This window comes from Dermacentor andersoni, chromosome 4 (genome assembly GCF_023375885.2).
Source record: "Dermacentor andersoni chromosome 4, qqDerAnde1_hic_scaffold, whole genome shotgun sequence".
In the NCBI taxonomy this organism is placed as follows: domain Eukaryota; kingdom Metazoa; phylum Arthropoda; class Arachnida; order Ixodida; family Ixodidae; genus Dermacentor; species Dermacentor andersoni.
The window spans coordinates 40,150,407-40,175,924 of NC_092817.1; the positions used below are offsets into that span (position 1 = coordinate 40,150,407).

General features: G+C 47.7%; 1 protein-coding gene across 2 annotated transcripts in view; it reads right to left on the bottom strand.

Annotated features, from left to right (window-relative positions):
- The window catches only part of LOC126536965 (leucine-rich repeat, immunoglobulin-like domain and transmembrane domain-containing protein 3), a 294,777-nt gene that overhangs the window by 132,946 nt on the left and 136,313 nt on the right, over positions 1-25,518 (bottom strand). The window contains exon 2 of one of the 2 annotated variants that reach the window (XM_050184043.3): positions 18,661-18,736. The exons of the other annotated variant lie outside the window; for it this stretch is intronic. The gene's annotated coding sequence lies outside the window, so the exon portion shown is untranslated. The remainder of the gene's footprint in view (positions 1-18,660; positions 18,737-25,518) is intronic. 2 annotated transcript variants of the gene reach the window in all.

Below are 25,518 nucleotides of genomic sequence, written 5' to 3' on the forward strand. Positions count from 1 at the left end.
AACTTCTTCGCAGCTCCCCCCCCCCCCCCCTCCCGAACCCGATCTGTTTCTGCAGACTTTCGCAAGAACCCGTGAATTAGCTTGCGTGACGAAAACCTCCGCATCTTGTTGCACTCTTTCTTCCTTGCCCTTTACTTCGTCTTCTTTCCTCTCAACTTTCAGCGTTAGACGAAGTGCGCGAACTTCGTTACTTTCTTTTTAAACACTTTTACGGGCTATCTTCCTTCGGCCCGCTTCTCTCGCCACCATCGAGTGCTATGCGCAAGGGAGGTGGTGCAATCCGATAGTGGCAGAGCCACGCGCGAAGGCTTTGAGCGCTCTCCATCCAGCCTGACGACAGTTCCGCGGCTTCCTCTCCTTCCTGCATACGCGCTCGCTCCGAAGCCGTGGATCACTCGCTTCGCGGTCGGAGTGGCGGCAAAAGCTCGCCTGGCGACAGCGCGCGGCCGTGATTCAGGTTCGGGAAATGAAAGAGAGAGTAGTGAAAAGAGTAGAAGAACGCAACGAAAGGCACTTCGCGCGAGCCGCCGCCAGCGTGTAGCCTCCGAGATTCCTTCCCTCCGTCCCTGCTCGATCTCTCTCACCTCCAGCCTCGGTGCGCGTGACGCTAGCCCGTTCACTGGTTGCTCGCGTTTCTTCTTAGTGGTGCCCACCCTGAAAAATGGTCTCCGCATGCAACGTCGGCGCCTCGGTTGAAAAATGAATGCGGCCCTCTTCTTCTCGACCGGCGCGCGCGCATTCGTCGTCGTCCGAGGGCTGCCTGCCGTCGTATTCTTATTCATCTAGTGGCGGTGTCGCCAACGCCGTTCCCGCGGCATTTGCGCACCCTTCCCTCTCTCCCCTCACCGTCTCTTTCAGTTTCGCTTTGCACGGGATGCGAATGTGCTTCGTCGAAGAAAACTTCTCCCGAGACATCTCCGTTTCAAGTCGCCACATGCTCGTTCGACTCGTCGCCCTCAAGCTGATGACATTCGTGTGAATGGGTTCTCGCAGGTCGGCTTCTTTCACCTCATAACTTTCTGTTCTTCTTTTCTTTGTTTCTTTTGCCTCTCCTTTCGTCTTTCCTATCTTTCTTTATTTTGTTCCTTCTTTGTGTTTGGAGAGCAGCCACTGTCGATATATATATATATATATATATATATATATATATATATATATATATATATATATCTTGAGAAATGTCAAGCCGGCTGCTCAGCGAAGCCCAATTGCCTGAAATATGACGGCCAATTTACTTTAATGTAGCAGCTGCCGGTAATACTACCCCTTTCCACGTGCCTTAATTCGTTCCTATTTTATTTAAAGCACAATCGCAGTTTGAGCAATGTGTTGGCCGCTACGGTTTCGTAGGAATAGTGCGTTGCTGTAAAGCCACCTTGACACCTTCCAAAAGGGGCCTAGGCCGAGGTGTTCAATTAGCCCACGATGAATTTCTGTCGTTTACTTTGAAGCTAATTCAGTGTTATTGTGAGATGCCCTGCGAAAAACGAAACTTCTTTCGTTTGCGCTAAGGTGCGGTTCCTCTTTGGCAAGCGTATACCCGCTAGGACGAGTTCATTGGATAACGCTTTTTCCAGCGCCAAGATACGTCAAACGACTAAACCAGACAGCACAGAGAGCTGGCTATCAACTAACGCATTAGCGACAGTTAGTGCCCCTAATACTATGCGTTTGGTTTACAGCGACTCATTTGGTAGTCAACAAGACAGAGCGCTGACGTCAGTTAGCAGGTCGCGTTCGTTCACTGTGGCGTTCTGTTGCTGAGCACGAGGCCTAAGGTTCGACGGCGGCGAAATATGGAAATGCTTTGCGCGCTTGAATTTAGGTGCACGTTTAAAAACCAAAATTATACCGGAGACCTATTCCTCAACTGCAGTGTGGATTTGGTACGCTAGGCCTAATGAATAGATCAAAATTATTTATAGTTAGCGCTCTCTCTCTCGGGTGGTCTATTCGTATGTCGCGTCGTTGCACTGAAGATAGCACCATGCTAGCTTGTTACCGCGCCATGTTGTTACGCTGTCCAAATTCTCCTCAACGCAACTTCTGCGGAAAAGAACTAGCTGAAAATAATTAAACTTCTGGCTAATACGATATGACGCCTGTCTTCCAAGAATCATGAATAACTAATAAGCGCCGTAACACTAGAATGTTCCCGCAAGACTTTAGGGATTTACTATTTAAAACGTATATTAGGTCAGCGCTGGAATATGCTTGTACTGTATGGGACCCGCCAACAAAGAACGACAGACAAATATTAGGAAGAATCCAGAACTTAGCGGCCCGCTATGTTTGTGGAAATTATAGTGTGTATAGCGATACATTAGTGTGTCTGGCATAAAACAGGAATTAGAATGGGAACCCCTTGAAGTAAGAAGGAGAAAGATAAGGCTTAAATTTTTTTCATAATATATATTACAATAAGATTGCTATTCCTAGGGAGAAGTACATTTTTCATCCACACTACAGATCCGAGCGGGTTGATCATAACCATATAAAATGCGTGAATTCAGGTCAAGAACCTATATGTTCAAGATGTCGTTTTTTCCTCACACTGTTCGAGAATAGAATGATTTATCTTCATTTCTTGTTAGTATTACTGACAATGAAGTGTTTGCATTGTCATTGTGACTGCCCTTGTAATATCTTTTTTTTGTACAACCCCCCCACTGTAGTGCCACTGTGGCGCTGTGGGTAAATAAATAAATAAAATAAATAAAAAAAGATAAATAAACATGCCTAGTATAAGCTTGTAGCTCGCAGCCTCACTTCCGCCTGCTCCAGAAACGTTGCGCAAGAAATTCGTCCACATTATCAGGCGCTATGTTCACACGCTGTGCACGTTTGGGTTTTCTTTTATTATGAAGTACCAGATAATGCATTTACTGACATCTTCCGTCTGAACTAAAGCATGGGCGAAAAAAAAAAGGAAAACCTTATTACGTTTCCACTGCAAGCTTTTAAAATATTAGCTCAATTCATTTCAGACACATGGTATGAAAACTACACATCCCGGCTTATATTCGCACAGAATTTTTTTTTCCTTACAACTGTTCATAAGGTCAGATGCCAGTAAATCGGAACGTTGAACACGTTCTCGGCGAATGCGACCAACCAATAGCAAACGGCACTTTCGAACGAAAAGCTTTGCTAATTCGGCCCCCGTTATTTAACCTCCATGCCCGGAAATATTTTTACAGAAATGTATTCCTCAACGGCACCAAACAACGAAGTGATCACTGTAAGGTGCACATGCATGCGTCCACTCGCAACCTAAACAAAAAGATTTAGGATAGAAAAAAAGGAAAAAAAAACTTTCCTTATAAGCATACTGATTTCGCTCATTGAAGACTCAATAACACAACCAGAGAAACAGAGAGACAGGATGCATAGAAACCCAGGGAGGTTAACCAGAGGCAGTTCCGATTAGCTACCCTGCACCGGGGGAAGGAGTAGGGGAATAAAAAGAGAAAGAGAGTGCAAAGAAGGGAGAGAGAGGAGGGAGGGAAAGAGAGACGAGCAATAACATAATGAAGCATATCGGTGAAGCTCGGATTGGCGATACTTAACTATAAAGGGAACGAACGAAATTACTCGTGCGTTGAAGCCGTCACGATCAATGAAACACTTCAGCTGCCTGCAAAAGGCACGAAACATACGCGCCTGTATAACCTCCACAACCCCGCGTCGTCTTTAAGCCCATACGCAAAGTAGGAGGCAGTATATCGCATGAATTAAGAATTAAAAAAATGCGGTCGCCTCAAAACGGAAGGAAGGGTTGAAGGGAGTGAGGCCCCCTTTTCAATTTGTACGCATTCAATATGCAAGTCTTCGGTTCTCCTCTCGAGAGGGGATGAATTTCTTGTTTTGCATCGCGCCCTCTCCTCTCGGCCCATTTCTCGGCGCTGTCACGCCACTCGGCCACGAAACCCCCCAAAGTGGGCGGCCCAGCTCCGTGGTGTATAGGCACGGCCGGTGGCGGACGTCGAATAACGATCTCTCTAATGAAGGCGGCGGGAGCGCGGCTGAGACCCCAAATGGAAATCCTCGCCGCCTCAAGGCTCATCGCAGCCGTTCAGCTCAGGCGACCTCGCCACAGCGCCGCACACGCATATATATATATATATATATATATATATATATATATATATATATATATATATATATATATATATATATATATATATGCGCACACGTGTGCCGGTGTGCGCACGCGCTCATGCGACTCAAAAGTGGAGTAAAAGGGTGTGTGGGTGGGAGTCTGCCAGGCAGTGCACGGTCTGGAAGGGGGAACTCCTTCGCGTGTCGGCCGCTTTCGCGAGACACTCCAAGACGAGGCGGCGACAGGGGTCCGCGCGAGTGCAAATTTCCATCCCGGCGGTCGGTCGGTCGGTCGGTTGGTCGCCGCTTAAGAGGCGTTCGTGCGTTACAAAACTCCTGCGCTGCTCCCAGCGGAGAGGGGGGATGTTGGAGGAGGGGTGAATAACGATCGCGACTCAAAACGGCCGATTACCGCGCCTAAATATTTAAGCGCGCTGCTTTCGCCGCCGCCGCCACGACGGCACACACGTGCAGACACGGACACACACACACACACACACACACACACACACATACACACACGCACGTACACACGTAGGCGCGTGGCTCTTGAAGGGAGGCGCGATCTCGCGCGGTCGCACCTCGGCATGCGTCGCTCGTCGGTCCTTCGTTCAGCGCGAGCTGCACGAATGTTGGTTGCTCGCGTCGAGCGTTGAGGTAACGCAACGAAAGCGCCAAAAACGCACTCGCCCCGACTGTTCATGGCCGCGTTTCAACTCGTCGTGTCTCGTCTGCTTGCGTGAGCTACTGACGGCGCACAGTTCGATTTGAACGGGAAAAAAATTGAAGAGACCTACATTTTTCTTTACAAGTACGTGCCGGGGAAATACGGAGGAAATTCATTTGGAATACGGCACAGAGTATAGAGCTTAAGTAGACTCCTCTAACATGCAGAAAGGTGTATGTTATGTCAATCGCAGATGCAATAATAATTTAATGCGATTCTCTGTCCCGTAACAAGGTATATAATGAGCAGGCTGGGCATCGTCTCGATGTACGCCTGTGGGGAAGCGCACTCTTCCTAGGATCCTTTGCAGGCGCATTGCTCAATATCCGATTAGCCTTTCCAAGCAGTCTTTCGCAGTATATATATATATATATATATATATATATATATATATATATATATATATATATATATAGTCACTCACTGTCGGCACTTCTTCAATCATGCCCTCCCCCACCCCATCTCGCACACGCACCAACACGTTCGGGAAAACCACGTCCAGTGCTTTTTTGGAGTGATGAAGATTCCATGAGGGGAATCAGTTCCTTCAATTGGGTTCGATGCGATCGGAATAAAAGCCTACGAAATTAGCCTGGCAGCGAATATATGACCGAAGCCGTGAGCGTCACATTCGCGATAAATGTGCTCAATCGCACCTTGGCAGCTGCGCCGAGTAATTTCTTCTTGTCTCGTGGAAGATACGCCGACAATTACCACCATATATATATATATAAATATATATATATATATATATATATATATATATATATATATATATATATATATATATAAAGAGAGAGATAGAGAGAGAGAGAGAGAGAGTGAGAGAGCATAAGCAAATTCACGTACGACTGCTTCTTCTATAGAGACGACAGGGATTTCATCCACGTTTCGATGGCTTCTGGCATCGAACTGCCTCCAACAATAGCCGATTCGTGAACGCTGGCTTCTCCCTCCTACACGCACACACACACGCACTTTCTTTATTTTGTTCTCCCTCCTTTAACTGCGTGAACTCGCAGCGCATCATCTGCCGCTGTAGCCGCAGCGGTTCTATCAGCGATGCTCTGGATGAAGTGTAGGCATTGAGGACTGTCGAACTGGAAAGCGCTGTTCAGGAAGGTTCACTTCTCAACGATCCTGTCTACATAGTCGAACTGATTTCAGCCGCCTCACATTCTTCCTTTCTTTTTCTTCCTTTTTTCTGCCGGCTCCGCGCGAAACCATTGTGTGCTTCGTTCTGGAGCAGAGATCCTCCGCAGTAACTTTCTCCACACGGAAGACGACGACGGAAGTTCGATACTCCCATTCCCACCCCCTTCGGCTTTGTTATTTCGTTTTTTTTTTTGTTCCCTCTTGCCTCATCTGTAAAGATTTTACACTCGGCGCGAGATGTGAACTGGGTTTTGCTCCTACCACACTACTATACCCCACTACTCGGCCACAACCTCTTGTGCTGTACGTTATATATACCTTCCTGCGCTTTGCAGCTCGTCGCTTTAGCGCGCACTCGTCGCACTTTGCTCGGCGCCCGGCCCTTGCTTCTTCCATTGTGTTCCACTCGATGTATTATTTATAACGAAGAGGCGAGGGACTCTGGCGCGACGTCTGGCCTAACCCCCGCCCACCTACTCTGACACGGTGATCTTCGAGTGAAAAGAAAGATTTAGACCACCCCGTCTTCAATTTCCCCTTCAAAGGAAACCCCGCCGCGGCGCCAACCAGAACGCCCGCGGGCACCAATGACGAGCCAAACTGGAAATCTGGCTTCGTTTTGCTCTGTTTTATTTTTCCATCTATTTGTATTTCTTCAAAAGAAATGCAGGCACGCTGTCTAGGTATTTTCCTTTTTCTTCTTCTTCTTCAATCTTTTTTTGATCGTGTCGCGCTTTTTCCGTTTCTCGCCTGCAGCCGACGAGCGCTTCGTAGCCACAACTGGGATGTGCTGAGCATGCGAGGTTGTTGTGCCTGGTGCTTCCTGTTTGTTTGTTGTTTCCTTGATCTTGAGGTCCGCAGTGAGTACTGAGCCTGTAGCTGACAGTGCTCAGGCAGATGTGTAGTGCGTGCTCTATTCAGCTCGTAGATTGGCAGAATAAGTGGCCACTCACTCGCACTGAGTCATACTCGCCAGTATTTTCGCATGTAATGTACTAACTAGCACCCATGTACACTCACGCACTCGTCGGCGCTCACTCGCCATTCCTAGTCGCTTCTGTTCGGACTCAACGGCACTCACTCATGCTACCACTCGCGTCCGTTAACACTATAGACCTACCGACAATCGCGTTTATTACTCGCGTTCACTTCGAACTCACTGACAGTCGTTCCCACTTACACTCACTGGCAATGACTCCCGTTCAGACACCAGGTCCACTCACGCCATTCGATCGTCACGCTCATTGACGTTCTATCTCGCACCCTTGCAATGAGTGTCGAGTGACTACATCAGAGATTTCGCCAGTTAGTATGCTAACGTATGCTATTAATAAGCTGCGCTCTTGGCATTTCTGATATTTACAAGTATGGAGAAACGTTCGACGCCGGATCGATTGCCTCCTTATATAGCGCGCCGTTGCTGCATACTATTTAAGAAGTCGCTACTAAGAGCTCCGCGAAAGCTCCGTTTATCGCAGACCTATGCCACTGCTTGCGCATTTCCTCACTGGCGGTGACACTGAAGCGTTAACGATATACTAAATTACACCAGCATTCCTGGAGACGTACTTCGTAAGGATTCTTTTTTTCCCCCGATTACGTTTATTAGTTTGACAACTCGTCCAGTGAAGTGGTCGATTCTGGAAATGCCTGTGGAGCGAGCGCGAGCCAATGAATGAGGAAACGCATGACGTTTAGCATGCGTCCAAACGTAACAAGTTTAAATAATTTATTTCAGTGTTAAAGCCCCCTGAGAAGTTGTGTGTGTGCGCGTGCCTGCGTGTGCGTGCATGCGCGCATGTGTGTGTGTGTGTTTTATTTCTTTTGATTAGTAGTAGTACGAGTAATGATACCACTGCAAATTTTAACCCTCCTGGGTCGCATTTCCAAAAAGTGCTTTTTGCCCGAATGTATGTATTTATTATCGCCCGTCTCGCCCAGCCGCCGATACCGGCGACAGCGGAAGCGAAGGTTCGTATGTGCTGATGACGAACGGCAAAAATACTGAAGACGTATCACGAAATTTCCCATAGGCATCGCTTGAGGCGTCGCGCGCTCCCACCGCCGGCCAAGCAACTCGATAAAACGCAAGCGGTCCCGTTTAGGCGGCTCCAGACAAACACGTATACCACACCCAAAGTACATTAACAAAATCGCAGGGGGCAAGGAAAGCGACCTATGTAGGCTACATTCACAAACAGGGACACTCACACTCATAATGTGGGAATGCACCTCGCTTCCGTTCTCTCATCCCCCCGTAAGCAGCGAGACTGACTGGACAGCCTGGCTCAGGTCCGGGGACGTCGACCGACAGCTTGAACTGGTGGACTGGGCGGAGATTCGAAGGCCAAGCAAGCCCAGGGCCTTACTTGAGCCCGATCCCTCAGCCACATCCCCCTTTCCCCTTCCCGCTTTCAATAAAGTTTACCACCACCACCTGAAGCATAAAATGAATTGTTGGAAAATATAGTCCCCAATTTCTTTCTGGGGTGAGCAGTAAATGCAGAATGAGAAATATATGGGGTCCCTGCAAGGCCTTCTTTGTTAGCGTGGTTAGTCGAGTTACCAAGGAAACACGCCTTATCGAGGGTAAAGATGTTACCTTCCATTGTACTGCCGGATGACATGTAGCGTTCCAAGTGTGTGTGCTGGTCTAATGGGCACGAGGGTATGGCGCGTTGCCTGGAAATCGGGAAGTAACAAGCATCCCTAATCTGCGAAAAACCATTAACAATCCGAAAAACGTGATCGCGAGAATCGACCGATAAGTGATCGACGAGCCGGCGGTGGCAGCCAATTGGGAAACCCCGCTGGAAGGCAAAACGAATCGAGAGCGAGGTCAGCAGACTAAGAAGTCGATAGTATCCGTCTGCCTATCCGCTCGTTTGTCTCTCCGTCAATCAATTCGTTAACTAAGCCCTCCATTAGTTAGTGAGTTGGCCGAAACAAGGCACAGCGACGCTGATGGCAAGTAACCGAGCTTCAGAGATCGTTTATCATGATACATTGAGGAACTTATATTGCTTGACCATTCTTTATCCCGCTCTACGGTGCTATTTTTTACAGCGAAGCTATTTATAGCTAGGGTTCTATGGATTTTTCGTGTCCGTCAACAAATCTCTGTGCGCAAAAACTCCGCACACGAATTTAATGCAAAATCCCTTCATTCTATGCAAAAGCTAATAAGCCTCATCACTTGGATATGCATGTTGAGTAGTTTAGCTATCAATAGGCACCATTTTCAATATCATTAGACTTTCAGGTAGATTATATTGTTGTTGTTTTTTCTTGCTTACGTGGGTATCAGCCATTGCTAAAGGGGGTATGAACCATTCATTGTCTTACGTAACGGACAAATTTCTCGTTGGGTAAGCATAAAAAGACTTACGCATTTAATCCCAGAGGTGATACGAAAATGTGCGTGCGCACCTATAATCACTCCTGTTTTATCGAAACATAACAAAATACATGAAAGTTGACCGCTAAGACTAGTCTATCATTTACTTTTTATAATTAGTTAGTTCACAGTGAAGCTGTAAAAATTGTGGAGTTCCGCTCTGCTGTCAATACATGCGCTTCTACGGGAGGGAAACGGACATCCCCATGTTTGTCGAGTATATGATAAAACTCTAGTCCTTCCAAGTTTCATTAAGCTAATTAACTAAGAAGTATGCTCAATCGCAAATTACAAACGTATTTTGCTTCGTGCACTCATTTGGCTTTGCTGTCCAACCACGTTCACACCTTAGATTGGGGGCGAATTTGTGAGCACGACAGCTTCGCTGGCATTCCACCATCACGCTTGGCCTATATGTAGTTTTATTCGTTTCGGCACTGCGCAATGGCTTTGTTATTATTGTTACTCTGCTTAAATGTAGTATCGACCGGTATTCAGTATGCTAGGCTAAATTACAATGCACTGTGGTTATCGTATAGGCGTTCGCAGTGTACATTGAGGCTCATTCAATGAGAATCATTTCAACCTTTGGTATCATCGACTATAGGTCCTTGAACTTGATGCATTACATTTGCTCGTTGAAAGCTTCTTTGTTTGATTCTCTCGTTATATCAATCAATCATTCCATCTCCAGACATAGAGGCAAGTTTATATCATAGTTTCAAAAAGCCGATAAGCTTAAATACATTCTTGTTTTAGCGAAACTTGCCTTTCTTACCCGGCTAAAACATGAGGAAGTACAACAGGTCATATACGCGTGTTTTGCGCATGCAAGTTGCTTATATGTAGTTACGTGTAGTTACGTTATTCTCCTCCTCTGCAATACTGCGAACTTCTGTGCGTGTTCTCGCAACTCCTTTTTGTGCTTTCACTTCTTGACAGAAATTGTGTATGTGCTTGCGTGTGCTCATGTTCAGTTCCGTGCCTTCCTTTACACTTGTGCAGAACTCCATGTCTGTTCGTGTTATAATGACTGTGTTGAATGCTTTCTGGTGGTGCTTTCTTTCAGTTTGCCCTGCGACAAGACGTAGACGGCGGCGCTCGAGGCCCTGACCTCTCCTTTGTGTTCCTATCAATAATAATAAAGCAAACTAACACTAGAGAGGATGAACTAACGCGCACTTGGTTTTCTTCTTCGGAACTTCCACACACACACGCACATATCTTCAATAGCTCTCCCACTACCAGCAAAGACTAACACCTGTGAGCACTCCCACGCACAATTTCCCTCCATACTCTTATTGTCTCTCCTTTAACTACATTGCCTCCTTCTCTTTTACCTTAAACAAACAGGTTTGGTATCGTTATCTAGAGAAACGCACCGACCAGAAACGAGGACTTGGAAGCCTCCAGGTGTTTAATTCTGCTGTCAGCAGCACGTGTCGGGTTTGTACCGCCCGTCGAACACGAAGAAGAAAACGAAACAGAAAGAGAGAGAGAGAGAGAGAAAAGAAACAAACAGGTTCGGCGAGTCTCCTTCTAAGGCCTTCGTTATCCCATTCCGAGTGTCCTTTCTTCCTTTCAGCAGAGATCTTTTCAACGTAATCAACCCTGCCTGCCTCGAACAAAATGGCGAGGCGTTGAAAAGAAAAAGAGAAAAAAAAAAGGAAGGGCAAGAGGTGACACAGACACCAAGAGCTCGCGTTTCACACTCGGCTTTTGTTCGGACACGGTGGCGTTGCAGCCGAACGGGGCTCCTGCCCAGGCCGGCCTGCCGGATAAGCACGTTCAGTACGCGTGTCGCAGGCAAAGTGTATATATAACTCGCTGGGAATTTCAGCGCGGTATGTTTGGCACGCGTACAATTTTCCCGCTAACGGTGGGTAGCAAACGTGAAATGGTTCCTTTCCACCAGCCACGCCATGGTGCTGTTTACTTGGTCTGCTTAGCCTGCCCTGTGTCCTCCTCGCCCGCCGCTCGGGCCGACGAGGACGTCGAGGCACCCTAGCCACAGAACACCTATACAAACTTAGAGAAGGGAAACTGTACCTTCCACAGTGCTACGGAAATAAGCATAGCGGTGGCGTCGTGAACTAAAGTATGCGACCACAGGTGGCGCTGTACAACAGGAAACGGAAACGGGGTTTTGCACACGCTTTACCAGGTGTTCTGTGGCTTTACTGGGTTTCTGGCTGCTGCGCCTCGATCGTGCTCCCGCCAGTTTAGTTGCTGTGTAGCAAACGTAGCGCCTACATATTTATGTAGGCGCTACGTTTGCCACACAGCAACCAAACTGGCGGGAGCACGATCGAGGCGCAGCAGAATACATGTAGCGCTGAGTCATATCGAGTTAAGGCACACTCTAAACTGACTTTTAAAGGCATCCCGAGCGGTTTTTCGTTTATTACGCCGCCGTTGCCCTGAGTTAAATTGTGCCGCCGCGCTCCAGCTGTTGCATTTCGTGTAGGGCTACTGACAGAATGCGGTTTCCAGGTGGCACGATGGCCTCGACTGGAATAAACGCACACGACACCAAAGATTGAGTAAGCCTGAAAATATTTTATTTGCATTTTACAAGTACAACAAAAAGCACACGTCTACGCATCCACACAAACGCGGTTACATAGTCAAGAACATAGTCAAGAAATGGCTCATTAATAAGGGTAGCACAAACGCACAAGAAAGAAGACCTAAGCTACAAAACGTACGGTCGGCTGCTAAGTATAATAATTTCCCTGTCACCGCGTGTCACTTTTATACAGCATCTTTACAGCACTACCAGGCCGGGTAGTTTGGCGGAAAGAACGCAACCGCTTATACGGCCGTCAGCTGCCTCTTCCTTACGGGTGTCATAATTATCCTAATCTCCGCATCAACGTCGTGCAAGTTCGCATACAGGTATCTGTATCTGAACCATATGTGCCAGCTTAATACACGTGTAGTGAAATTATGATAACCACTGCGTCTTATCAAACGTATTGGTTTTGCAAATGCGCATTACAGCTGACGGAACGACATACTGTAAGTGAAGCACAAGAGAGCAAGGACAAAAGGAGGATACAACATTTGAAGAAATGAAGAATTAGTAGGCATACAGCAAACAAGCGATGACGGAGAACACACAATGATGCATCGGGTGTTCTGTGACATCGGTTTGCGTACTTGCGGTGTTATGGAGATCAACGGCATAAAAACGTACCTTCAAGCGTACTCCCTCAACCTCCGCCGCATTCATTATGATAATCAACGCCTAAACAAAATGAGGCACTATTCTTTGCCAAGAGTAGACCTTTTTACAGCAAGTCTATGTAATGACTCGCAGACGAAACCAGCATGCTTTCGAAAATGTTTTACCGCCGTAGTATTCGAACGCCAACGGCCAGGAAACACATCGATACCAATAGGCTGTCGGCTGTCGGTGGTTAATCGAGCACAAAAACTTTGACGCTATGACTAAAAAGCAGCTTCAACAATCAAATTTTTAAAAAATCAACTGCCTATTTGCCTGAGGTAAAAAAGCATCCTTAGACACCTCGATTGTTCATGTCAATGGTTTGTGTAAATTAAAAAATTCAGCATGTTCAGCGCCCCTAGCAGAGAAAGCACAAATTAAAGTAGTCGACCAAATTACAGTAGCTCCACTTGCGCGCTTACGCTGAAACGCGCCTCGATTGATTTTTCGCCCTCTGTGGCCATTTGTTGAACTTGAGAGTGTGCGGGGCCTGCCCTAGCCTGCCTGCCGAAAAGAGCATCGCAGCTCTCGGCGTGCTCTTGCTGCTTCGAGTGTGCGGCGGCGACGGTGGAAGGTGCGCGGGACGAAAAACGTTGCTGCGCAAAGAAGCTGGCCTCGATTGCGGCGACACGAATGAAACACGAGGTGTCGCGGTATACGTGCTAAAAAAGAAAGAGAGGAAAGTGAAAAGAATAAATGCATAAATGAGGGCCGCCAGCGTATGTTCCGCGCGTTTGGTGCCGACGAGCCTCGCGACCTATGCTTCATCCGACCAAATCCGTACACTGCAGTGACAGCTACGGGCCCCGCAAGTCAGCCAGAAAATGGGAAAACCGAAGAAGGGGATCGTCCTCTATTGTCTGCTACTCGTCGTGCTTCGCGCGTCGCCGGCTTAATGAAACCCGCCACGGAAGGATTAGCGCCGCGCAATGGGCGTCTTGCGCTGGAGTTTGAGGTATAGTAGCGGCGCCTAGTGGCGGCGCGGGAAACGACATCTGGGTCGTACCAGCTTGGGTCGCATTGAGCCCTGGCTGTGGCGAAGCACGTTTCTAGGCCGAGTTTTGCGTCGATTCGCACTTTTTTCTGCCCTGTTGGAAGTGCGAAAAGGCTCATCACTTCTCACAGACCACGCTGCGAGCCGGTCGCAGCCTATAGTTAAGCGAAAACGGACTCTCCGTGTGCCGTGGGACGTAATGCTGGAAGCAGAAGGAATCGGCAACGCCGATCCGGAGGGACCTAGCTCAGTATTGAAAAAGCGTCACCGTCGATACTGCTGCGTCGTGGGCTGCCATGAAAAAGAAGGCCTGAATCCCAACATCCGATTCTATCGTTTCCCTTCAAGGCCTCACGAAGCGGAGCGTCGGGCGCGCTGTATAACTGCAGTTCGTCGCGCTGGGTAAGCGAAACTTCGCGCCATGCTGACTGCTTCACCTGTCTTGAAGCTTGCTTGATTATAGATCTGCGTTCTAAAATTCGGTCTTTTGCACCTACAGTCCCGACGACAGACCGACATAGCAGCAGGCATGGCTGGTGATTCACGATTCGAAACCCGGCCACAGCGACAATTCGACCAGTGCGAAGTGGTGAAGTGCCCAGTGTGTGCAAATGACCACAAATGGCCGGGCTGATTCGGTGAATTCACTACCCCACTACGAGCAGCGCAGGTTAGAGAGTTAAATGTGCTCATACTTGACCTCAATTAAGCCAGCATGTTGAGGCAGCGCAGCAAGATAGTATTGATTACAGCAGATCGATTTTCGAGCGTTATCATTAAAAGCTACATCAATCGAGCAGCGCACGAGCTCGCACTGCAGCGCGATTCGCACGTACGTGCGAGCTCATATGCATTGCATCAGTTATTACCAGTTACTAAAAGGGACAGATGGCCGCTACTACAACGCAGGCATAACTACTTGTTTAGCGGCATGCAGTCAACAAAGATTGCAGGAGACCCGCCGTTTCGCGGCATGTCGAAAGACCGCTGCCGTCGCGGCGCGTACCGTCGTGTGCTCGAGCAGTTCCGTACACATGATGTCTGCTTATCGCTGCTGTGGATTCATTTATAGCAAGCATTTCGTCGCGTTTGTGCGCCTGAATCTAGCAGCGTGCAAACCTTACCTGAAGTTCCACTTCGTACGCGACTCGCTTCACTTGCGATTGACACCGTGCTAAAACTTCGCCGCTTAATTCTTGAACGGCATACACGTATTCGGCACTGCATAATTTCTTGCCTTTACGCAGCGTGCCACTCCTGAAAAAATCTTCGGCGCCCGATATTCGCTGCAGGCCGTGACAACACAACCGAAAGTGGCGGGTCCATATTGTAAACGTGCTTTCCGAAGCAGACGACCGAGCTTGGTACGACCCATTTTAGCACAGAGGGCGCTTTTTCGCACCTTTTTCGCAGCGCCCCCTGGGCAATGCAAGAGCCCCATGGGCGATCCTTCCTCCTTTCTCAGGAACGCGCAGCCCGTCTCTCGTTGCTGATTGCCTGACGCATGCGCTCGCCTATGCCACGCTGCACGGAGAAGACGAGGCGAAGTATAAATGCCAGGCAACTGACACGACGATGGGAATGTGCGCTGGCTTTTAGCGAAAACGTGCTCGCGTTCTTCTTCGCCCAGCTCGGCGCGAGAGGCGGGCGACGACTCGCTCTCGTCGTACCCAGCGAGGCTAAGTCTCTCTCTCTCTCTCTCTCTTAGTTTGATGCGCCTGGAGAGCGTCGTGGAGTAGGGCTGAATACAGTGCGACTGGGAACCGAGTGATTGCGCTTGCATGAAGTGCACCTTCCTCTTATTGTTTTTTTATTGTTTTATTGCGATAGCACTTACGTAGACACTTCAGGCGCATTTTTGCCGTCGCCGTCGCCGTGACGTTCCGTAAGAGACCAAGGGTGATAACGCCGTCGCCGCGCGACGTATGCTGCACTTGCGAGTGAAAGCTCGCGAGGGACGCCGACAATCGCAGCTCAATTTGGCGATCGCGAACGAAGAAAGCGGAGAGCGCCGTTTTCATTCGCACGAAAGGTCATGGGGAGATGGGAGGGAGAGAGAGGAGGGTAGTGCGGTGTTGTGCCAACACCCTCTGGAGGGGCTGTTGGTTGTGCTCTGGCAGCAACTGCGCATTTCGCGACCGGGCGCAAATTGAACTGACGATCGCGGTTCAGTTTCGCGCGCTATATACGGAGGGAAGCGGAGAGGCAGCGCGGGAAAGGGGGGGGGGGGGGGGTCTTTGACTCCGCCAAGCGCGTATTTTGCACGGCCGCACGCGGTCGCGCGCGCCGTATATTGAAATGGATCTACAGACAGCTCATACCTTTGTGCGCGCTGTGTTCTCGCTGCTGTTGCGTGGAAACGATAGACCGCACGAAAGTCACTTCGCTCGCTGCTGCTGCCGCACTTGTTCACACCAGCATTTTGACAGCGAGTGTCCGCGCTCATCGAGTGTGATGTGTTCTTGTTTGCTAGTGCACGCTGGCACTATGCTTGTTAATTCAGTTAGTAAGCGAATGTTTCCAATTTTACACGGCCGGTAAAGCTGCTGTCGTTACTTCGTATAGTAGTGTACCAATTTGCTGTCGCAATCGATGCTTCGCCTCTCGGGCGAAAATGCAAAGAATTTTTTTTCTTTCTTAGGGGAGAGGAGGAGGCCTACGACATCGTAACTTAGCTTCCTATATAGACGATGCGCCCATCTCAAGCACAGGAAAAAAGAGGCATCGATTAGATATTTATTCGAATTTGTCCGTACTTAAAATTCATTAATAACGTGACGTGCAGTTACCGGCCCTGCTTTACATTACCTCTACTGTGTGTGTTCATCTTTGCTCTTTGAGTTTGTCATCTTGCTCTTTCGTTCCTCTTTTCTTCCTTTCTTGTAATCTTCCATTTCTATGTTTCTGTCTCTTCCTCCTTTCTGAAGAGTAGGCTGGCGTAGTGCTTCTTCCGGTGATAGTTGCCAGCCTGCTTCTCGCTTTTTCTTTCCTGTCAAGTGTATATACGTTTTCTAAACAAATAACATTATTATTATTATTATTATTATTATTATTATTATTATTGTTGTTGTTGTTGTTGTTGTTGTTGTTGTTGTTGTTGTTGTTGTTGTTGTTGTTGTTGTTGTTGTTGTTGTTGTTGTTGTTGTTGTTGTTGTTGTTGTTGTTGTTGTTGTTGTTGTTTGACACAATTTCTATCGTCCCTCACCATCTCCCCTGAAGTAGCACGCCGAGCCTGTTGCTAGGCTAGTTTCTCTGGATATCATCAATCTCTCGCTCTTCTCGTCATCTTTGTCAAGGCAACAGAGGTACGTCCACCTAGCTAAACGTCGCCAAGTCTGTCGAGGTATACCGTATCTCTCGGCCAGCCAGTTCATCCCACAGAAGTGCGATAACCTTATTAGGTGTGTATAAGAAACATCAATTTTTCTCTCTCTTTTTCTTTCTCTTTTTTTTCTTTAGAAGACGCCCTGGTTTTCCTCCTGGTCACGCAGGCAGGATGGGGAGGACAGCCCTACCATATAAACCACAAGTGTCGGATTTCGATTGCTGAACTCACATAATATGCGCTGTTATCTATTCTATAGAAGTGGTGCGAACCTCAAGTTACTGCAATGTGCACAGATGTGGGACAGAACTGCTGCGCACACTACGCAACGCGCATTTCGTTCTCCCAGAGAATGGAGTTTGTTGTTGCTGTTGTTGCGGTCGTGGTCGTCGTTTCAAACATGTGTAATTTTTACTTGAAATATAGAAAAAGGGAAACCGAGAGATTTAGGGCGAACACAGCGTTTCAAGCTCCTCTTTCTTTTTTTAATCCTCTTACGTTTCAAGCTAACGTTCCTCTCAATCCACGGTGTCCTGCAGAGCAGTCAACATTTAATAAGGAAAACGAATTGCTGGCGCCGCATTCGTTCCGTGTTTCTCTCTTTTTATCTCGCGATCTCGCTTCCTCTTAATCACGAGGCAAATATACGTAACAGGAAACACAAGAACTTTGTTGCTCACATTTCACGGCCAGAAAACAAAAAAAGAAGTTAAGCGTGTACACTCTGCTTTTCTTATTAGCCATGCGTTACAAACGAAACCAGGCAAAGCCGCTCGCCAGTGAATAAGGCTGCTTTAACGTTATTTAACAGCCTCGTTCGAGGAAAAAATATACAGAAGAAATAATACACAATATATATATATATATATATATATATAATGCAGCAGTATCTCCAGAGAGCGCACCATCGGCACGCTATACGCACTGGTACGCCCCGTTCGGCTTGGTGCCGCAGGAGATTTGTTCCTGGCGTTCTCCCTCTCTCTCTTTCTTCTCATGATCTCTGTAAGCGCTAGTCTGCTTTTTCGTTTCATTTTTTTTTTCTTATTTCTCTTTCAGCGATATAAATGCAGAAACCTGAATGGTCTGGCACAGCAGTGGTGGGCCGAATGCGCGCCCATCGATTTCTCTGTTCGAGGCAAACTGATCCCCCGTAATGATCCCCGTGCGCTGTACTGCAGCGCCCATCGAACCTTGCCGGCCCTGTTCAACCTCGCTCCCTGCCACCCCACATCCCTCCTCCCCCTTTTTTTTTCTTTTTTTTAATTATTATTTTTTTAAATTCCGCTACCTTGCTCTTTTAGTGCTCGCCATCGCGGAGAAGGCTTTCGCGTGATGTCATTTGCGCTTGCAAATTTAAAACTCCTTCCCCGCGCAGTTCTCTCGGATACGGGGCAACGTCTTTCTTGCTCATGGCGAATCGCCGTGGGGGGAGGGGGAGGGGAACGGGCGAGAGAGAGTTGCCGTTTTGAAGGAGGGCCGAGCTCTGAAAAAAGCGTACATAAGGCGACGAAGACGATAACGGCGAAGCAGAGAAAAATGTTGCGGAAACTTTTAAAGGTGGTGGTCTTCGCGTGCTCTGACAGAATTTCTCATGACGCCGGCGGTCTCAAGTGTAATGAGTATTTTTCTTTCCTTTTACGCTCGCTTCCCCGACGATGCTGCTGACGAATACGATCGAGACTGAAATAGGAGAGAGAAAAATAAAAAGGAAAGCGAAGTTACGAACCCAGCCTCCTCAGTTGCTCTCTGCCTCCTCCTTCTTCCGGTTCCGGTGGACAAGTGCGCGCCGATGAAAACTCGACCTGCAGTTCAACGTGAAGCAAAATGCGCACTTCATTTCAGGAACGGTCACGCGACTAAGCAGAAATATATTCTGAAATGTTTTATTCTACAATACAGAAACAAATAGCGCCGAACACGGCTCTAAGAGAAGGACGACACAAACAGCACTGTTTGTATCGTTCTTTATTGCGTTGGTGTTCTTCCATTTATAACGTACACATATATTTTAGTACTGCATTAATTACTTCGCCGTCTTTCTTTTTTACAGATTTAGACATTTTTGTTGCTGTGGTCATCCTTTTGTCAATGTGTGGAAGATACCCATACATACATTATGTGGGGGCACATACTTTTGTGGGTATATGCCACGTGATAAGGAATCAACATGAACTTCGTCCCAGGTTTCGAGCTGTTTTTTGCCGATTCAGTATGCACACCTTGGCAGAGTTCGTTCGTTCGCTCGTTCGTTCAGGCACTTCGAGTTCAGCATGAAAAAATTTTCGCCAATAAATAGCGTAGGACTCACTGCGAAAGAGGCGTAGAATCGTGTTCTTTTTGTTTCCCTCCTATTGTTTGTTCTAATTATGAATAATCAGTGTGTACATGTCAGATCGGATGGGGAGCTCTCGCGGTTGTCGTAACGTCGCGCCACAGGCAGGTGAAGTGGGGGTGGCCCGAAAAAATGCTTGACCAGTCGTGGAGGGCTGCGGACAGAAATGGAATGGAAACAGACTGGAATAGCTTTACGTTATAATGCCCGTGATTTAGATAAATGCCAGCGCTTTTGCATTCCACCCTCATCAGAATACGACCGCCATATCCAAGAGTCGAGCCCATCACTTCATATCAGCAGCAGGTATTCCACAATTCGTGAATCAACGTAGCCTAGTTTTCCATGTTTCGATTTTTGAAAATAAAGAAGGAAGAAATTAGTAAATCACAGCGGTGGGTCCTGTATGATGAGTGGCGAGGGTGAATGGTCAGTAAAGAAAGCTCGTAAAATAGGTCACCGAAGGGCGAGCATTCCTGAAAAACATCAATAAATAATATACGTCAAAAGATATGCCAAGGAAAACAAAAACGGCAACAAAATGAGCAAAGAAGAAAAAAATATGTCGGTGAGAAAAAAAAAAAAACATCTCGTCAGTTGAGCACCTACGGCCATATATTCATCGCACAGTCAGAAAGCGCAATACGTATATCGACAACACGCCAACTTCCAATCACCGAGCACTTTACCAGCGTATCTGCACAGTCACTACGCGAGAAATATTAGGAGAAAAGAACCGCGCACACGGAGTAGAATAAAGTACTACTCTACAGTACCACGTCCAATTCAATGACGATACATTCCAAAGAAGAAGAAGAAGAAGCCTGCCCGCCACAGTAGCACAAAAGGCTATGGCCCGAAGTCGCGGGTTCAATCACGATGGCGGCGCCTGCGTAGCAGTGAGGTCGGAATGCAGCACTACTCGTGTGTCCCGTGCATTGGGTGCACGTTAGAGAACGCCAGTTGGCGGCAATTATTCGGCAGCTCTTCAAAACGGCGTGCCTCATAGCCCACTGTGCAGGTCTCGTACGTTCAACCTAACAATTTTATGGACAACTGAAAAGTGAAAAACAAGCATAACGAGTACCTGTGAAGCTGCCACAGAAGTGACAGTGACGTGCACTTATGAAGACAAAACGTTTATCTAATAAACGGCGACTTAATTCCTTTAAATGCGAAAGAAAAATAGCGCGTCGTGAGGAACGAAGGGCGAGAAGATATAAAAGACGGGACAAATAATTTTCTTTTGTGGACAAACGCGCACACGAAATCACACATACACAAACAAACAGACAAACAAACAAACAAACAAATAAAATAATTACTGAATATCACCCATGGCACGCGCTGTTTCATTATACACCTGCTGATGCGTTCTCCGTAATGCAGGCACGAATGCCTCTACTCTCGGTGTCTGTGTGCGGCACGAAATACCACGCGAATCGCGCTGCGTGTTAGCGCACGTGGTTAACGCAGCGTTGTTGGAGTTAAGCCCAGCGAGGGTAGCGTTGATTACGGCGGTCTAAACTCGTCGAATACTTAAATAAGTGTCCAGGAGATTTAAATGAGAGTCGTCCGGCTCGGGCGCCTGCTTTCCCCTCGACCTGCACGGTAAATATTCTCGCTCCCTTAAGAGTACTGGTTTGTCCCGTACGGCTAACACCGTCGTACCCCAAGAGTAAGAGCGAACCGTTAGTGCTCTTCGTAAAATTTTGAAATTTTTGAAGTTCTTTTCTTTGGCTACCTTTTGTGGCACGTAAACATGACGGCACAAGACCTGTTTGAAACAGTATTATTATTTCTTTTGAAAACATACGTACACCTAACAGGAAAGGAAAAGCGAAGAGCAGGCTGGCAACTGCCACCGGAAGGGACACAACGCCTGTCTGCTCTTCATATAGAAGGAGACAGAAACATAGAAATGTAAGATAGGGAGGAGAGGAGGAAAGAAGTAAGAACAAGCGACAGGACAAATATCAAAGAATAAAGCAGAACGCACACAGCAGAGGTCACGCACGATTGGGCAGGTAACTGCAGATCACGCTACTAAAGAATGGTGAAATATAAGAAGTAGTGCGTGAAGTCTCTTCATTTACAAAAGAGAAAGGTGCTACAAACGCAAACTCAAAGTTAGTTGCCTCTAGAAAAGTGAGGAGAGCGCGTTGAGCCCGATCGAGACGCACAACCACTGGGGTACAAACATTCGTCGAGTGTCGTACACCGCAGGGCAAGGGGATGATTGTCTCTCACAGGTAACGTGCACTGCGCAATGGAAGCGGGACATTACAGTACCAGGTGCTGCAGTGTCTCGCCTCAACCGCAAAACACACACGATGGACTGGCTACACGTTCCTTGTCGGCATGAACGCTCACACACCTTCACTCAGCCAACCTTTGGCTTGAGTAGCTGTGCTCTAGCGCGACGAGGCAAGCTTCCACCATGAACACGGGGCGGGAGCGTTTCATTTGCGATGCTTTCGTCTGGATGCTGCTTGAGTAGGTGTCGGCGAAACAGCAGACGAGCGTCATCAAGCTTGCACAAAATTTCAGTGCAGACACACTCGTTATGAGCGCAAGTCGAAGCCGGCCGATCAGCCTCTTCATTTCGAGCGGTCCGTTGAACTTATCACTGCACAACGAGAGATACACCACGTGATTCGATTTTGTTGGAAGAGTCAGTAATGTTGCGCACAACTGGACAATCATTATAACAGCGCTGTAATCAACTAAAGGCAGCTCGGGAGTCCGTAAAGATGGCAATATTCCATGCGGTTAACTCCTATTGCGCGTATTTCGGTGCAACATTAATCGCTGCCAGCTCCGCAGTTTACGAGGCTGGATGGGGTTTATGAAATATATGTCGTACTTGAGTCGAAGGGCGGAAAAAAGCTGCAGAGGTGCCTTGGCCGTCGCTGTGTACAGGTGTACCTATGAATACTTGAAGATACCCTGGAAATCTTTCGAACCTGTCTGACTGAGTGAATCGGAATATTGCTGAAGCAGGCATATCGGACTTTTAATGTATGTCAGGGATCCTGAGATAAATCGGGAATACGTGTTTGGTGATATCTTTCGGAGGCGGAAGCTTAAATGAAACAGCGTGTTCAAAACCGCCAACAATGTTCATAAATAATGACGCCGTTTTCCCGTGGAGAAGACGGGTGGTGAATCAGACGATCAAAGAACAATTGACCATTCGATGAGCGGTGCAGACGCTCAATGTAATGTAGAGCTGTCTAATCTGTTTGCAGCCTGAGGGGTAATTGATGCGCTTCAGTGGGTGATACAACAAATTGGGCATCACGAGGTAATCCATGCATCAGCCGTTGGGCAACGCGATGATCTCGTTTGAGTTGGGCCATCAAACTAGGTAGCACAAGACAGTTAACGCATACATCATGCCTGAGGGTAGAGATGACTTGTGCACCTGCAGAACCGTTGTTTGGTCGCAGCCGGCAACTGTAGCAGTAAAAGCGGCCACATACTTAAGGGGGGATTGCGATTTCAGATAACACGAAAGATGCCCGAAGCAATATTTAATAGCTATCGCTGCCAAACTCTTGTGTCAGAGAGAGAGAGAGAGAGAATGAAGAGGAAAGGCAGGGAGGTTAACCAGATGTGAGTCTCCGGTTTGCTACCCTACACTGGGGATGGGGGATAGGGGTTAGAAAGATGACAGAGAGGAAAACGCAAAAAAAAGAAAAAAAAACACGCACACATGGAGGCACACACACAAAAGGCGTTCCAGTTAAAGTCGTTCACAAAGGCAGGTAGATCGCAAAAAGCGCAATAGCGCTTGGACGGCCTTCTTCTGTGACGGTAGGTCCTTTCGATGTTGCAGAATTCTTTTTTCGGATAGCGCTTGGTCGTCCAGTTGGTCAAGTTCGTGGCGAAGGCATGCCCTCTGTGTACTGTACTGCGGGCAGGCACACAAAATATGGCCAATTGATTCTTCATGGCCGCAGTGGTCACAGGTTGGGCTGTCGGTCATCCCTATGCGGAATGCATAGGCTTTAGTAAAGGCAACGCCCAACCAAAGTCGATATAAAAGCGTGGCGTCTCTACGTCGAAGCTGTGATGGCGCTCGAAGACTTAGTGTTGGATCAAGTGAGTACAGTCGCGTGTTTCTTAAATGTGGCTCATTCCATTGCGACGCGGTGCACTGCCGAGCAAGTAGGCGGAGCTTCCGTGCTGCGTCAGTTCTAGAATGAGGAATTGGGACGTGGCGCTCCTCAGTATGGGCTGAGCGGGCAGCGTGATCCGCCCGTTCATTGCCGATAATCCCGCAGTCACTTGGAAGCCACTGAAAGGTTATCTCATGGCCTGCTTCACTTATATGTTGCAACGTCTCTGTAATATGGAATATTAGTTGTTCGTGTGGTCCGCGTCGTAAAGGTGACAGTAGAGACTGCAGTGCCGCCTTCGAATCGCAGAATATTGTCCATTTATGTGGTGGTTCATCACCAATGTGATGAAGGGCAGTAAAGAGCGCTGCGAGCTCTGCTGCCGTCGATGTTGTCGCGTGGGTCGTCTTAAATTTGATTGTTGTAGCTTTCGCTGGTATGACGATTGCCGCCGCGGAGCTACTTGGAAGGACAAATCCATCAGTGTAAATATGCGTAGAATCACGGTAATTCTCGTACAAATGTAGTAGCGTGAGCTGTCTAAGGGCTGGCGATGATAGATCAGCTTTTTTCGAGATACCAGGTATTGTGAGGTTGATTTTTGGCTGAGCGAGGCACCATGGAGGAATCGAAGGTCTCGCAGCCGGGGTGAAACAAGCTGGCAATGATTCATCATGTGCGGTTATCGTCCGGCTGAAAGATGTGTGGGGTCTGTCCGCTGTTAGGGAGGCCAAGTGGTGACGAGGAGTCCTGGTCAGATGCCTTATATGGGTCCTGAGTACTTCAATTTCAATGTGGGTCCTGACAAGGTGATCTCCAGCGATTGCTATCGTAGCCACTGTTGAAGCACTCTGAGGCAGGCCTAGACAGATCCGGAGCACTTGACCCTGAAGACTTTGTATTGTGCGTAGATTTGTTTTACCTGTGTTGTTTATTGCTGGCAAGCTGTATCGCAGAAATCCTAGGAAAAGCACCCTGTACAGTTGCAACATCGCACTTGGCGACATCCCCCAGGGCTTGCCAGCGAAAAACTTGAAGAGGTGACAGATGCCTGTCAACCGTTTTTTCACGTATGATACGTGTGGGCTCCATGACAAGTCCCTGTCGATTATGACACCTAGGAACGTGTACGATCGGACCTGTCGTATTATTTGGCCATTTATCATTACATTGTAGTTGGCCATGGGTTTGCGCGTAAATGGCAGTAGTGCGCATTTCTCTGAGGAAATTTCCAGGCCTCGATTACGAAGGTAGAGAACAGTTTGTGTGGCGGCTCTCTGAATTCTCGCTCGCAACTGTAGGCGTGTTACTGCAGACGTCCATATGCAGATGTCATCCGCGTACATTGATAGCCTGACTGTAGTTGGCACGTGCTCAAGGAGAGCAATTAGTGTTAGATTAAATAACACAGGGCTAAGTACACCGCCCTGGGGGACGCCGCGGTAGCTATAATGTAGACAAGTATGGCCTTCTTCGGTGCTTACAAAAAAGGATCGCATGGATAAATAACTCCGTATCCATTTAAACATCCGACCACCCACTCCTACCTCTGCGAGAGCAGAGAGGATGGCTTCATGCGTAACGTTGTCATACGCCCCTTTAACGTCGAGGAATAAGGAAGCGCAGAGACGCTTACGGCATTTCTCATGTTGAATATCTTGTGTCAAATATTTAGGTGCGTGCTAGGGGGTTTGAATTAGTACAGAGTATTCAAATCCGCCCGCCTTCTCTCATAGCAGATGTAGTCTGAACTCGCTCCCGAGTAGAGTGCGTTCTTTAACAGCCCTGTGGTTAAGGGTGTCAGCCATGGAAAAAAGCAGCACCCTCAAGGGTGCGAAAAGCTTTCCTCTATGTTTCGCATAACAAATAACCTGAGCGCCACTGAAACACGAATATTCATCACTTTGCCACCCAGACACACTTGCCTTCAGTTTTCGCTAGATGCCACGACCTCAAGTACGGCTAAACTTTTATTGTTTTCAAAAATGCTCATAACCGCAGGCTCGCGTTCACGCGTGGGCGCGCACGCCATACGTTATAGTTTAATTGGACTTGTTCGTTTTTTAATTAACATCGATAGCTTCCACGCTTGCCCGGTGCCCTGAACCACGCTCCCTTCTCTTAAAAA